Genomic DNA, 12,560 nt, shown 5'->3' with positions numbered 1-12,560 from the left:
AGAGAGGTGATGGAGACGATTCCTGAGGTCCAGCAGACGTCAGATTATCAGTGATGGTGAGAAACTGAGATGCAATAACAATGCATTGTGCTAGTATGCATTTTCTCTTTGATCAATAATTGATGTATTCATTTTGATCAGTGTCACATTTTTCCTGCTTTTTCAAGTTTCCTCCTGGATCATTGTATTAGCTGCAGTATTGGTGATGATGGTCTTTGTCAGTGTTGCTGCTCTGCAGCTACTCTTTAAAGAAAAAGACCAGATAACTTTCATTTTTCATTTCTTGTCATTTTTTTCTACACCAAAATCTATCCAATAATATCTGCATAACATTTTCTACTTGTGATTTAGTTATTAATTCTTTGCTTCATGATTCAATCGGTCTTTGTCTAGTATTAAATTTTATGTTTCCCATTTAATCCCACTGGCTTTAAAGTGTTTCACCAGATTTTTACGAAGTATTTCCAGTCTTTTGTTGTCTCTGTCCCAAATGTTCTGAAATGTGTTGCATGTATTAAAAGAAGTTGGACCAAAAAATGTACTATGTACTTATAAACTTACATTTATGAAAGCTGAACAAACATTGATATACTTGACTTTTGTAACAGTGAAAAGGCGATCTGTTTTTATTGATAAATATATATGTTTGCATTACTGTTATTTAGATTGCCATGTTAGAACGTAGCAAACAACATTGTTTGTTCCTCTATGGTTTCTTTATTTTTACAAATCTAAATGTTTTTGGTCAAAAGATTAATAATTTCATATTGAGGTCAGATGGTCAGCAGTTTTGATGTTTTTGCAGAGATTTTATTTTTTTGCAAAATAGCACAAGTAAACATTAAAAGTAGTTCCTAAATCAAGGCATTTATTATTAAGGCGGCCATTATTATGGCCCTGTGTGGAAAAAGTGATTGCCCCCTAAACCTAATAACTGGTTGGGCCACCCTGAGTAGAAACATCTGCAATAAAGCGTTTGGGATAACTGGCAATGAGTCCTTTACGAGGTGGTGGAAGAATTTCTGCCCACTCATCTTTGCAAAATTGTTGTAATTCAGCCACACTGGAGGGGTTTTGAGTATGAACCACCTTTCCAAGGTCACAGCACCTCAATCAGATTCACGTATGAACTTTGGCTAAGCCATTCCAAAGTCTTTCTTTTGTTTTACTTAAGCTGCTTAGAGGTGGACTTGTTGGTGTGCTTTGGATCAAGTGCACTTCAGCTTGTGGTCGTGAACAGATGGCCAGACATTCTCCTTCAGGATCCCAGAAACTGGATTCTGTTCATCTTGACGTTGCATCTCCAGACTGAGAGATCTCAATTACTTTGTTTCTTATTTGCTTCTGAATTTCCTTGGATTGCGCCATGATGTGTAGTTTTTGAGGAGCTTTTGGTCTACTCTACTTTGTCAGACAGGTCCTGTTTAAGTGATTGATTCAGCACAGGTTTGGCAGTAATCGGGCCTGGCTATGACTATGGAAAAATTGTATATTTTCTATTGATAAATGCAAATATTTTATGTCTGTTATGTGCATTGCCGTGTGGAGAATATAAGGAAAACAATTGTGTGGTTTACATTGTTTCTTCCTCTTAGATTTCTTGATTTTTTTTAAAAATTGCAATAACTTTATGTTAATTTCAGTGCACTTTCACATTTCTTTAAATTCAAACTACAGTCCTGTGAATAACTAGAAACACTTCTAGCAGCACAAATGTGAGCTAATTGTTTTCTGCTTGACTTTATCAGTCTCTCATATTGTTGTGGAGGAATGTTGGCCCACTCTTCATTACAACGTTGCTTCAGTTCTTTGAGCTTTGTGGGCATTTATTTAAGCACAGCTCTCTGAATGTCCCAGGTTGAGGTCTGCACTTTGCTTTTCAGCTATTCTGCTGTAGATTTGCTGCTGTGTTTGGGATCATTGTTCGACTGCAAGACCTAAACTTTACCTATTAAACAGTTAACTCTGTATTTTACACTTTATGTGAATATTGTTGCAGATTTCAATTATTAATGTTTTTATAACTTTGTTCTTTCTTATATTTAATATTATACAATATTTATACTTCATGTCTCTGTCTTCTTTTGAACACTCCAGCACAGCATCACTATAACTTTGTCCTCACTGACAATAAAGCTGTTTTATATATTTCATTGCAAATGTTTCAAGCAATTTGTAGCTGTATCTTAAGATATTTTGTTAATAATATAGTATTTTAAATTGTTTTTTTCCCCATATTTGAGAAATATTTAACATGTAAAAGTCTGTTTATGTACAATTTGGTGATATTAGCCCTGATTATTGGAGGAACTTGTACATGAAGCAGATTTCTGAGACTTCAGATTTGAAGGTTGTTGTCATATAATCTAAATGATGGCAGATTAACGTTCCCTACCTCTGTCCTACAACCACAGGACTCCTTTGCATTCGACTGATAGAAATTTCAAGCTCAGTGTTAATGAAGATTTCAAAGGCCTTAGTGCAGGGGTAGGGAACGTCTAAAACCTGCAGGGACACCGGCCCTCGAGGCCTGGAGTTCCCTACCGCTGCCTTAGTGTGAAAGGAATGAAGCTGTAGCGCCTCCCAGTGGTTGAAAAGAGGTACACAAGAGGTTAGAAATAAGAGGCTGTAGAAATAACATTACAGAAAAGCAGGACATGCTCAAGCAAAACATTATAGAAAGTCTGTCACGGTTCTGGGTCAGTTTGACCCAGTATTTTGAGTTGTCATGTTTTTGCAGGTTTAGTTTAGTTCCATGTGTCATTTTCTGTCTCTCTCTCTATGTCGAGTCTGCGTCTTAGTGTGATGGTTTCTTGTTCCTGTTTTATTGTGAAGGTCTGCGTCTCATGTGAGTGTGTTCAGTTTGACCTCTGTCTCGTCTTGTTGATTATTCCCAGCTGTGTCCACCACCTGTGTGTAATTCCCCTGTGTTTCTCTGTGTATTTAAGTCGTGTCCTCTGTCATTGTAGTTGCTGGTCCGTCTGTGTGTCCACCATGTCTCACCCGTGTGGTCTCCCTGCTGTCCATCTCCGCTGCTCGTTCTTGTCCAGGTTTGTGCTCTGTAGTTTAGTTGTTTCCAGTCTAGTTTAGTTCGTGCTCCATTTGCTGTTTGTCCATATTTATTTTTGTGTTCAATAAACCACCTTCACTTCTCCACTACTGCCTGCGATTGGATCCTCATTTATTATTTTCACACGGCTCTCCTCACCCGCCGTGACAGTACGGACCAGCCAGATATGGATCCAGCGGCAGTCACCCCACCTAGGGAGCTTCAGGAGGCCGTTATCGACTCTGCTTCTAAATTGATTTACCAGCTGTTAGAGCATGAGGGAGAAGTGTCTCTTTACACTGTGGAAGCCAACCTACAACACCTTATTTCCAGTTACCCCTGGTTATTGGACTCACTGCGTCCGCTCGTACAGAATTTTGTTCTTCACGAGCTTCACCTACACCCCCCCGCCGCTACCGCTCGCCTGCTCATGCAGTGATATCATCAGTGACAAGTCAGGTGATAGAGGCTAATGCAAAATGGTGTTTCAGTGAGGCACAATTTATTATGACAATACATTTTTTTTAAAAAAATACTCAGTATGAATTAAACAGGTTAAAGGTCAATGCTCTGTTGTAATATAAAGACAAAATGATTGACAGCAGCCCAGCAATATCAGTAAAACACAAATTAGCCACATGGTGCAATGTAAGGAGCTCTGTGATTGGTTAGGAAAGGACAGACTGGCCACCTCGATTTTTCTTCACTGCACATTGATCCATAGCTTTGCTCTGTAAAGGCTAACAAAGTGCTTTTGCTTTACAAAGACATTCAGCGTCGGTATTCACTCTTTTAAAATGCCACTGAACACTGGAGTGAAATGGAGCCCTGATCCTCAGAGTTTTATTGTTGCTAACATTTCTTATAGATAGCACAGATAGTGCCCCACTGCAGTAATCACTCATGTCTAGATATTCCTGTTAAAAAGGAGTTTTTCCTCCCCACTGACTGTAACATGGCAAACATAGCAAACGGATAATCCAGCTGAAGCTTCAGACAGCTGTCAGACAGTGAAACACTGCCATCTGCTGGACGCGAGTAACACAGACGCTGAAGGAAAAGCACTCAGAAGGAAAAGCACGCACACTTGGAAGACTTGACCATTTGCACAAAATGAATGGCTGACACTGGACAGATGAGAGAATGTGGATGGTCACACCCTCGTGCATTAAAGAGGGCTTTCAGTTCATTGAAAACACAAAACCAAACACACAAAAGACACAATGAGACAGCTGATCAGTTTGCTTCACTAAATCATCGACACAAGCCGTGTTGTAGAGGGTACTGCAGCCGTGGCAGGTTATCATCTTAATGTGGCCCTGACACTCCATCGTACGCCACAAAGCTGTGAATAAATGAAAAGCAAAGAGGCATCATCACTAACATAATAACTGTAGAAGTTATCCCGCTGCATTACATTTATCAGGATATCGTAATAAATGTTCATCATATGTTGCTTTGACCCATCATTGTTGTCATTAATATCGGTACGTGACACTGGACACTTCCTGTCATTCATATGTCCTGACTTTGTGATCAGTGTAGCAGCTTGAAAATAACTGCTTGGTTAACAGCAGGTGTACAGGCAGGTGCTCTGATCAAATAACATGTTTGGCTAAAGAAACAGAAAATAAAAACATGTAAATAGGAACACCCACATCTCTACTTCTTCTTCTATTTTCCATTTCACACTTACAAAAAAGTTCTCCTGCGTAGGTGTTGAGACAAATATATGTCAATTTAATACTTCAGACAGGCCCCAGAGCAGGTCTGAACAATTAGTCCACTTAAAATCAAAACTGCAATTTGAAACCATGCAATTAGCAATTTTGCAAAGAAAACTTGGCTAGGCTAAGCTAAGCTAACTGTTAGACAAAGTAGAGGAGTTGGAAGAGTAAAGGATTCTGGTTAACTCCAGTTCAACTTAACATTAAATTAAACTGACAAATATCATGTTTATATTCATATCTTAGTCTTTTGATGAGCTCTATCTTATAAATCTATTAGACTCAGACGAGGTCGGCACAGGGACAGGCCTCGGGGGTCCAGGCCCACCCGGTGAAGTCCTTCTTCCCCAACATCTTCTGATGTACTTCATTTATACATTTTGGTAATGAAGTACTTAAACTACCACCTCACTGATTAGTTATTGCAGTGTGAGCTCAGTTCAATTAATCAGGTCACAGTAGTTTAGCACTTCTACAGCAATCATGCAACCAGCATGACTGAGGAGGACACTGGGTGGACGGGCTTTGCAGGTCAGACTTTGAAACTATCTTTTATTGTCATTATGCCAAAAGCAGTGAAATTATATGCTGTCCCATTCAGTGCAAATAAAGAATCTGTGTTTACTGACAGGACAAAGCACTGAACATGATTTCATCTGTTAACCTGGACAAATTCCAAAACAATTCCTTATTATTTCTTTTTCTTAAGTAAAACCAGTAAAAGCTTCTACTTCAAAAATATGGACTTAACACTGAGATCCTGATATTTTAGACCAGTTGAATTTAGATGATCTTTTTTAGTTCGTTCAGTTTGCTGGTTCTAACGACGACGGTCTTCATCAGTTTTAATGTCACTGTGACTCATATCTCTGCATGGCTGTTTTGTTCTGAGTGCACTGTGACAATGAAGTTAAGATCCGGTGATCAGCACAGCAGCCTGGGAGTGACTGCTTGGTTAACGACAAGGTTTACAAGACCTGATCAAATGTCACACTGGAAATATTTTGCAAGTGAAACAGCAAATGAAAAAATGTAAATATGTTAACTGGACCACCTACATTGTTTCGAGAGCAGAACTAAAGAGTGCGACCCATCACTTCAGTTTCAGCATATAATTTCTATTTAACACTCAAAAAAATCTGTTGTACAAGTATTAAAAATATATTCACAAATGAAATTGACATGCCTGAGATGAAAACATTACTCATACAAGTTGTCAGGTAAAGTCTATAGCACTGTTACATCTAAATATGGACACTGAGCTGGGACGATGTCACAGATCTGAGCCTCTGCACCTTCACTATATGTTTGTGTATGTCAGGCCTGTCCTGTATCTCTCCACCACCTGATCCAACACACCACCAAATCCTGATCAGCTGATCATCTCTGCTCCTCTAATCACCTGAATATCCAAGTATCCGAAAGTGTCCATCGATCTGACAATACAATTGTAAAACCGATTGTGGCGGAGGCGTGGCCTCGGGCGCAGCTGCAGGGGAGGAGTGGAGCGGAAGGCTCAACGGGGCGGCGCCGCGAGGCTGGTAAGAACAGCTGATATTGTTTATGGACTAATGATGGTCTCCTCCGCTGTGTTTATAGTGAGACGAGGAGGAGCGGCCAAGAGAGATCAGCTGGGCTCGAGCTGACAGACGGTGCGACTGAGTCAGCTGTCAAAATACAAACATATCAATAAACGAGGAAGTTGGCTATACCTGCCTGTGTGTGCGTGTGTCTGTGCTGGGTGTACTCTACACCGATCATTGACCTGTGCCCTAATGTGTTCTGTGCACTTGTGAACACACTTCCTTATGGAGTACGTTTATTAAGGACACTCTTTCATTAGCACACAGGTTCAATAACACAACAAATAACCTCCAATAAACCTTTTAATAAACTGTCATTGGAGGCTGATGTGTTCTCTCTTGGCTTGTTTTCTTGTTGTGTGCCACACAGAAAAAAAATGCATGGTGTCTTAACTCACTGATACGGGGATATCAATGAGCACAGAGTCCAGCCAACGATGGCACAAAGTCAAACCTCCTTCAAGGAAACTGGAGAGTCCAACACTGGCATTGAGGCTACCCCAACAATATCAATATGGTGTAACTTCCTGCTCTAACTCAGGCTCCTTCCCCACAAGAAAGATGATATTTTATGTACTCGAAGTCAGACCTGGAATCTGTGGGTCAGACTTCCTGGGCCCCCGACCCCTGACCTCTGAGATTTTCATGTCTTGTATTTTATAATATTTATCTTTTGTTCTCCTGCCAAAATTGTAAACACTGTCATCATGCCATATTGCACTGTTGTTCGATCAGCTTCATTAAATATACTTTTATATATACTTTTATCCTTTGTTTTGTTATACATCCATTTAAACCCTCATATGAAATTATTACAACCAACTGGTAGTAAAACAAAAATAAAAAGATTGTTCAACATTTTAACTGCAAATGGTCAAAACACTCACTTTATTTGCCAAAAATTATACTTAAAAAGGGGAAAAAGAAGTGTTAATAGTTTATTTGAAAGGTCAAAATATACCAACACATCTTTTTATTTTAAATCTATTTGTTTGTGCATTCATTTTTTTTCTAAAGCCAGATGTGGAAAAACAGGCTGCATCTACATGCAGGTTCTTGTGGTCAGTGGTCATCATATTTGCATTATCTTTCTGAGTCACAAGCAGGGAAGTGTTAAAGTTTCCTAGAAGTGGTGGGCCAGTGATGTAGGTGTGGATGCAAAGGATTATTTGAGGTGGTGCTGATCAGAAGTATAAAAATCAAAGTGTCCAGATCCAAACACACTTTGTTCCTCTGTGACAGAAGTGAACTAGAACTCACAGCAGCATCTGAACTGCAGAAGAGATCTCTGCTCATCTCCGTCTGCATTCCTCTTTTGGTAAGAACTTATTATGTATCATTTAAAATGATTTTCCTTTTAAAGCTGGGCAGCAGGCTCACGTTGAACATCTCCATAAACTGTCATAATTCTGCTGCTACACTAAACACTGCATTCAGTGAGCACACTAAACTTACGTAAGCTGTATATTTGCACGGTGAGAGACCTGTTTTTGCTGATTTGTGTTCAAATACAACAAGATCTTATTTAAACTGACTGTCAGATGTTGCCTATCCAGTTATGTAATGAACCCACTATATACATTAACCACAGACCCTTCACCACATCTTCATCACCTGCTGTTCCAGACAACCAACTTATACCTGAACCACTGCAGGTTAATCATCATCATTAGTAAAGGAAAAAAAAGGTGAGTGTCTTATTATTTTTATTTTGCAGTGTGTCATTGTTACTACAGAGCACACTGAAACATGTGACAGGAAAGAATAACTGAGTGCAGAAAGGCATTTATATTAAATCGGATTTAAACTTTGTTCTTAATGAACCGGATCTATTATGACCTGGACTTTTATCTATAAAATGGGCTTGTGAAACCCAGAGAAAAACTCTCTCAATATATCTGTAGATATAAATATATATTTATCCAAATCACATCAAGTAAAAAAGGCAAAATGACAAAATTAAAAAAAAAGAATAACAAAAAGTATAAATGAAAACACAAAATTTTAAGGCAAAAACAAATATCTTGATGTCTTAATACGATGAATATAAAATATAAAGTAATACAACAAGGTTAAATATCTAAACATTTAAACTACTTCAGCTTTTCAAAGCTTCTTTTTCCAGTTGAAAATGACATCATCACGCCTGAATCTGCTTCCAGGAGCCGTCCAGATCAGGCTTGTTCAGGATATTTAGAAATCGTCCTAACAGTTGAAAAATAAAAAATAAACAGAGAACAAAGTAATATATATGATTAGAAATAAATAAAAAAGAAAACTATAAATAAAACGACTTCTTTCATTTAAAAAAAAAGGTCTATCAGTCCTCTTGTCGTGTGTGTTTGCAGCTCACAAAGACGACTTACTGAGCTTCAGGATCCAAAAGGATGTATCTGCCAAATTCTTAATGTGGAAAAACGTCCATGTGTTTTCTTCTCCAGGAGACGATGAAGACACTGTTTGTCTGCATGATGCTCGTGCTGCTCTTTGCTTCCGGATTTTCCAAAGTGAACAATTTTCAACCAAGCGAGCACCGACCTGAAGAAACACCTTATGAAAAGTTTAGAAGACAGCATGTAGATGCTAAGATGACTGAAAAGCTGTGTAACGCAGAAAGATCAAATAGGAATATCTACAAACTTGACAACAGTTGTAAGGAAACCAACACATTCATCCTCAGCATTCCAGCAAAGGTCAAATCCATTTGTAGAGGTGATGGGAGGTACGATGAAAATAGCGGCATGACGTATAGTACCGCAACGTTTCGCATAATTAAATGTAAGCTAAAGCATCAGGGAGCCAGGAAACCCAGCTGCCAGTATGAAGGCAGGCTTCTCACTAACAGGATCATTGTCGTGAAATGTGAAGGGAAGTTACCTGTGCACTTCAATCGGGACCTTCTACCCTCTGAGAGCAACGATGGCGAGCAACTATGAGGAAAGAGTGGTGTGGAGGGGGGGCGTGGTCTGCGATGCTGCTGCAGGTCAGATGGATGTACCTGCGCTGCATTTGCTATCACGCCTCGCCAACTTAAAAGGCTTTGTGCTGTCTGAGTTGTTGGTGTTGTGGATGTGTTGGCTGGCAGTCCACAGACAGACTGATTTACACAACTGTGGAAAAAATTAAATTAATAAATAAAATAAATTGGAAAACATAGATGTGTCATTATTTCATATAGATTTCAAATAACATACCATTTGATGTCAACATGGTTTAGTTGCATTTGCAGTGCTCGTGCTGTTATATTCTTATGATTCTGTTCATTTTATGAGTGTATCCTTCAGCCTTGCTTCACATATTTACTGCTGCTTGATCAGCTTTAGTCCTGCTAGCATCAGCACAGGTAGAAACAGATCACACATCAGAGAATCGGCCGTGCATCTAAATGCAAATGGAAACTAAAAATGAAAACATAGATAACTGAGCTGAACTTCATAGATCTGAAAGTTGACCAATGCATACATAGTGCTAAAAATCAGGTATCGGGAAAACACATTATTTTATATTATGCTGAAGTCAATTGTTATCCTTTTTTAAAACTATATCATATAATAAAGTCTGTTTTGAAGTTTACTATGGTAAAAAAAATATTTTAAGGCTCTTCAGATATACTGTAACTTCATAGGTATGAACCATCAAAGCATTTTCATCATAAATATAAAACTTCATTAGGTAGATCTGTTCAAATACTCATTAATGCAAATATCTGATCAGCCAATCACATGGCAGCAACTCAATGCAGGTGTAAAAGGTGAGGTCTAAAAAGAACCTTTAAGAAAATATGAATCATCTTAATCAGTCTTTAATTATGAAGCAATGGCCTAACTCCCTCTGACAAACAGACCTGTGGCAAAATTTATAAACCACTTTTGACTTTTTCCAAGGTGAACATTGTCTGGCAGCAGGTGCCCTTCCCCTCCCAGATCACGGTTCATATCTGATTTTCAGCTCTAAAGTTTATTTTTCTCTTCATAACAACTGTGCAAAGGATGATTTCTGAGGATGATGACTCATTTAAAATGCTTGGATGCTGACAATTATGCAGAGTCAGGCATGGAAAGGCTGCTCTTTGTGACAGGTGGGTGCTGTCATACATGGGTGTAGCTGCCAGCTGTCCTCGAGGCTTCACCTCTGCTAAACGTGTGTCTCTGAACTTGACCTCGTCTCATAAACTCTCCTGTGATTTTTATTTTGCATCCTTGGTTATTCAAATGAATGATTAATATATTAATATGAATCTATACAGATTTGTCCACACTGGATATGACAGTAAGAGTTAGTAAAGCTCTGTTAACGTGTCCCTCTACAGCCTGTTGTTTCTTAGTTTCACCAGTGAAACTGAATTAAAAACAAAACATAGATGACATATTGTCGCCTAGGCAACCACCAAGCTCCCAGTGCCTACAGACATTCACTAAAACATGCTGGTCATTGGATCGTTTGAATAAATACCTTTAACTAAATATCAATGTTTTCGACATGTCTTAGTTTACATTATTACACAGTTATTATGAGAGAGCATGTCTAATATTTTTCCACTAAACAGTCGTCTTCTCCTTTGGTTTGTTTGTAACAACCATTTATAAAAACTTGTGTTTTGCTTTTGTTTTATTTTTAACTGCAATTCTGGTCGAGTAGCTTTTATAGTGTTAATTCAACATATACTACAAAATAAAATGACTTTTTTTAAAGTACATTTGTGGACATTTTATTTTCAAACTATCCAATCACAGAATCAAATGCACAAAGCCTGTGATGTCATCAAAGGCACAAAGCTTGTGATGTCATCACATTCTGTCATTGGAAGGAGAAATTCAGTCAACTGTAGCAACTCTTTGGTGGCAGAACTACAAAACAACCTGTTTGTTAAAACCAAGATAAGGAAGACACAGAGACGCAGAAGCAGACGCTGAAGCAGACGCAGAAGCAGACGCATATAAAATGGCAGAAGCACAGATGGAAGTGGTCGTGAGCCCAAATATAACAGTTTTGCAAAGATCGGAAAATGACCTCAAAAAAGCCCAAACACCAAATCCTGAAACACGTCCTCTGGCACAAGTTCAAACAGAAGTGGTCGTGAAAGGCAAGAAAAAAAAGGGGCAAAAACAGAAAAGAGTGGCTGAAGAACCCAGACGACCGATTACTCGGGCGTATGCTCGGGCTCTTCTAGAAGCCCAAAACAACGTGTGTCATTGTTACTACAGAGCACACTGAAACATGTGACAGGAAAGAATAACTGAGTGCAGAAAGGCATTTATATTAAATCGGATTTAAACTTTGTTCTTAATGAACCGGATCTATTATGACCTGGACTTTTATCTATAAAATGGGCTTGTGAAACCCAGAGAAAAACTCTCTCAATATATCTGTAGATATAAATATATATTTATCCAAATCACATCAAGTAAAAAAGGCAAAAGGACAAAATTAAAAAAAAGAATAACAAAAATTATAAATGAAAACACAAGTGCTAAAAATCAGGTATCGGGAAAACACATTATTTTATATTATGCTGATGTCAGGGCTCTGAGTGCGGGCAGGTGGAAATGTGGATCCAAATGCAGGACTCCGAGACGAAATGTAACTAAAACCACAGCTTTTATTGCTGGCATGAAACAAAAACAGAAACCAAACCATGAAACCAAGCAGGAACACACAGGCAGGGTCTGAGGGTACGACGCGACACCAAGCGTGGGAAAACACAGGGCTTAAATACACAGGGTAGTAATGAGGGAATGGGCCACAGAAGGGAGACACAGCTGGGGGAGCTGAACTTCATAGATCTGAAAGTTGACCAATGCATACATAGTGACAACACATTATTTTATATTATGCTGAAGTCAGTTTTTATCCAATTTTATAACTATATCATATAATAAAGTCTGTTTTGAAGTTTACTATGGTAACAATTCATCTTTTTAGGCTTTTCAGAAACACTGTAACTTCATAGGTATGAACCAACAAACCATTTTTCATCATGAAAATAAAAAATAAATCTAAAGGAGATAAACATCACAACTGTTCAACCAAGCATTAAGTCCATTTTGAAACAAAGAACGATGTACACTCAGCCAATCACATGGCAGCAACTCAATGCAGTGTAAAAGGTGAGATGTAAAATAAAACAATTAAAAATATTAATTAATCTTAATCAATCTTAAAATATGAAGCAATCTTCTAACTCCCCTTTACATACAAAGC

The 12,560-nt window shown here is 38.4% G+C and overlaps 1 long non-coding RNA gene across 1 annotated transcript; it reads right to left on the bottom strand.

Moving 5' to 3' along the window:
• Nucleotides 1-8,256: 8,256 nt before the first annotated feature.
• Nucleotides 8,257-11,429, bottom strand: LOC146716549 (uncharacterized). The gene is made up of 2 exons (XR_014919195.1): nucleotides 8,726-11,429; nucleotides 8,257-8,564 (listed from the first exon to the last, which is right to left on the bottom strand). It is a non-coding gene; the product is annotated as an uncharacterized LOC146716549 (long non-coding RNA).
• Nucleotides 11,430-12,560: the final 1,131 nt, after the last annotated feature.

This window comes from Copadichromis virginalis, linkage group LG3 (genome assembly GCF_057382275.1).
Source record: "Copadichromis virginalis isolate Kocher_CV1m ecotype Utaka linkage group LG3, C_Virginalis_male_GT1.1, whole genome shotgun sequence".
NCBI classification, from domain to species: Eukaryota; Metazoa; Chordata; class Actinopteri; order Cichliformes; family Cichlidae; genus Copadichromis; species Copadichromis virginalis.
This window is presented reverse-complemented; position numbering and strand designations above follow the sequence as displayed.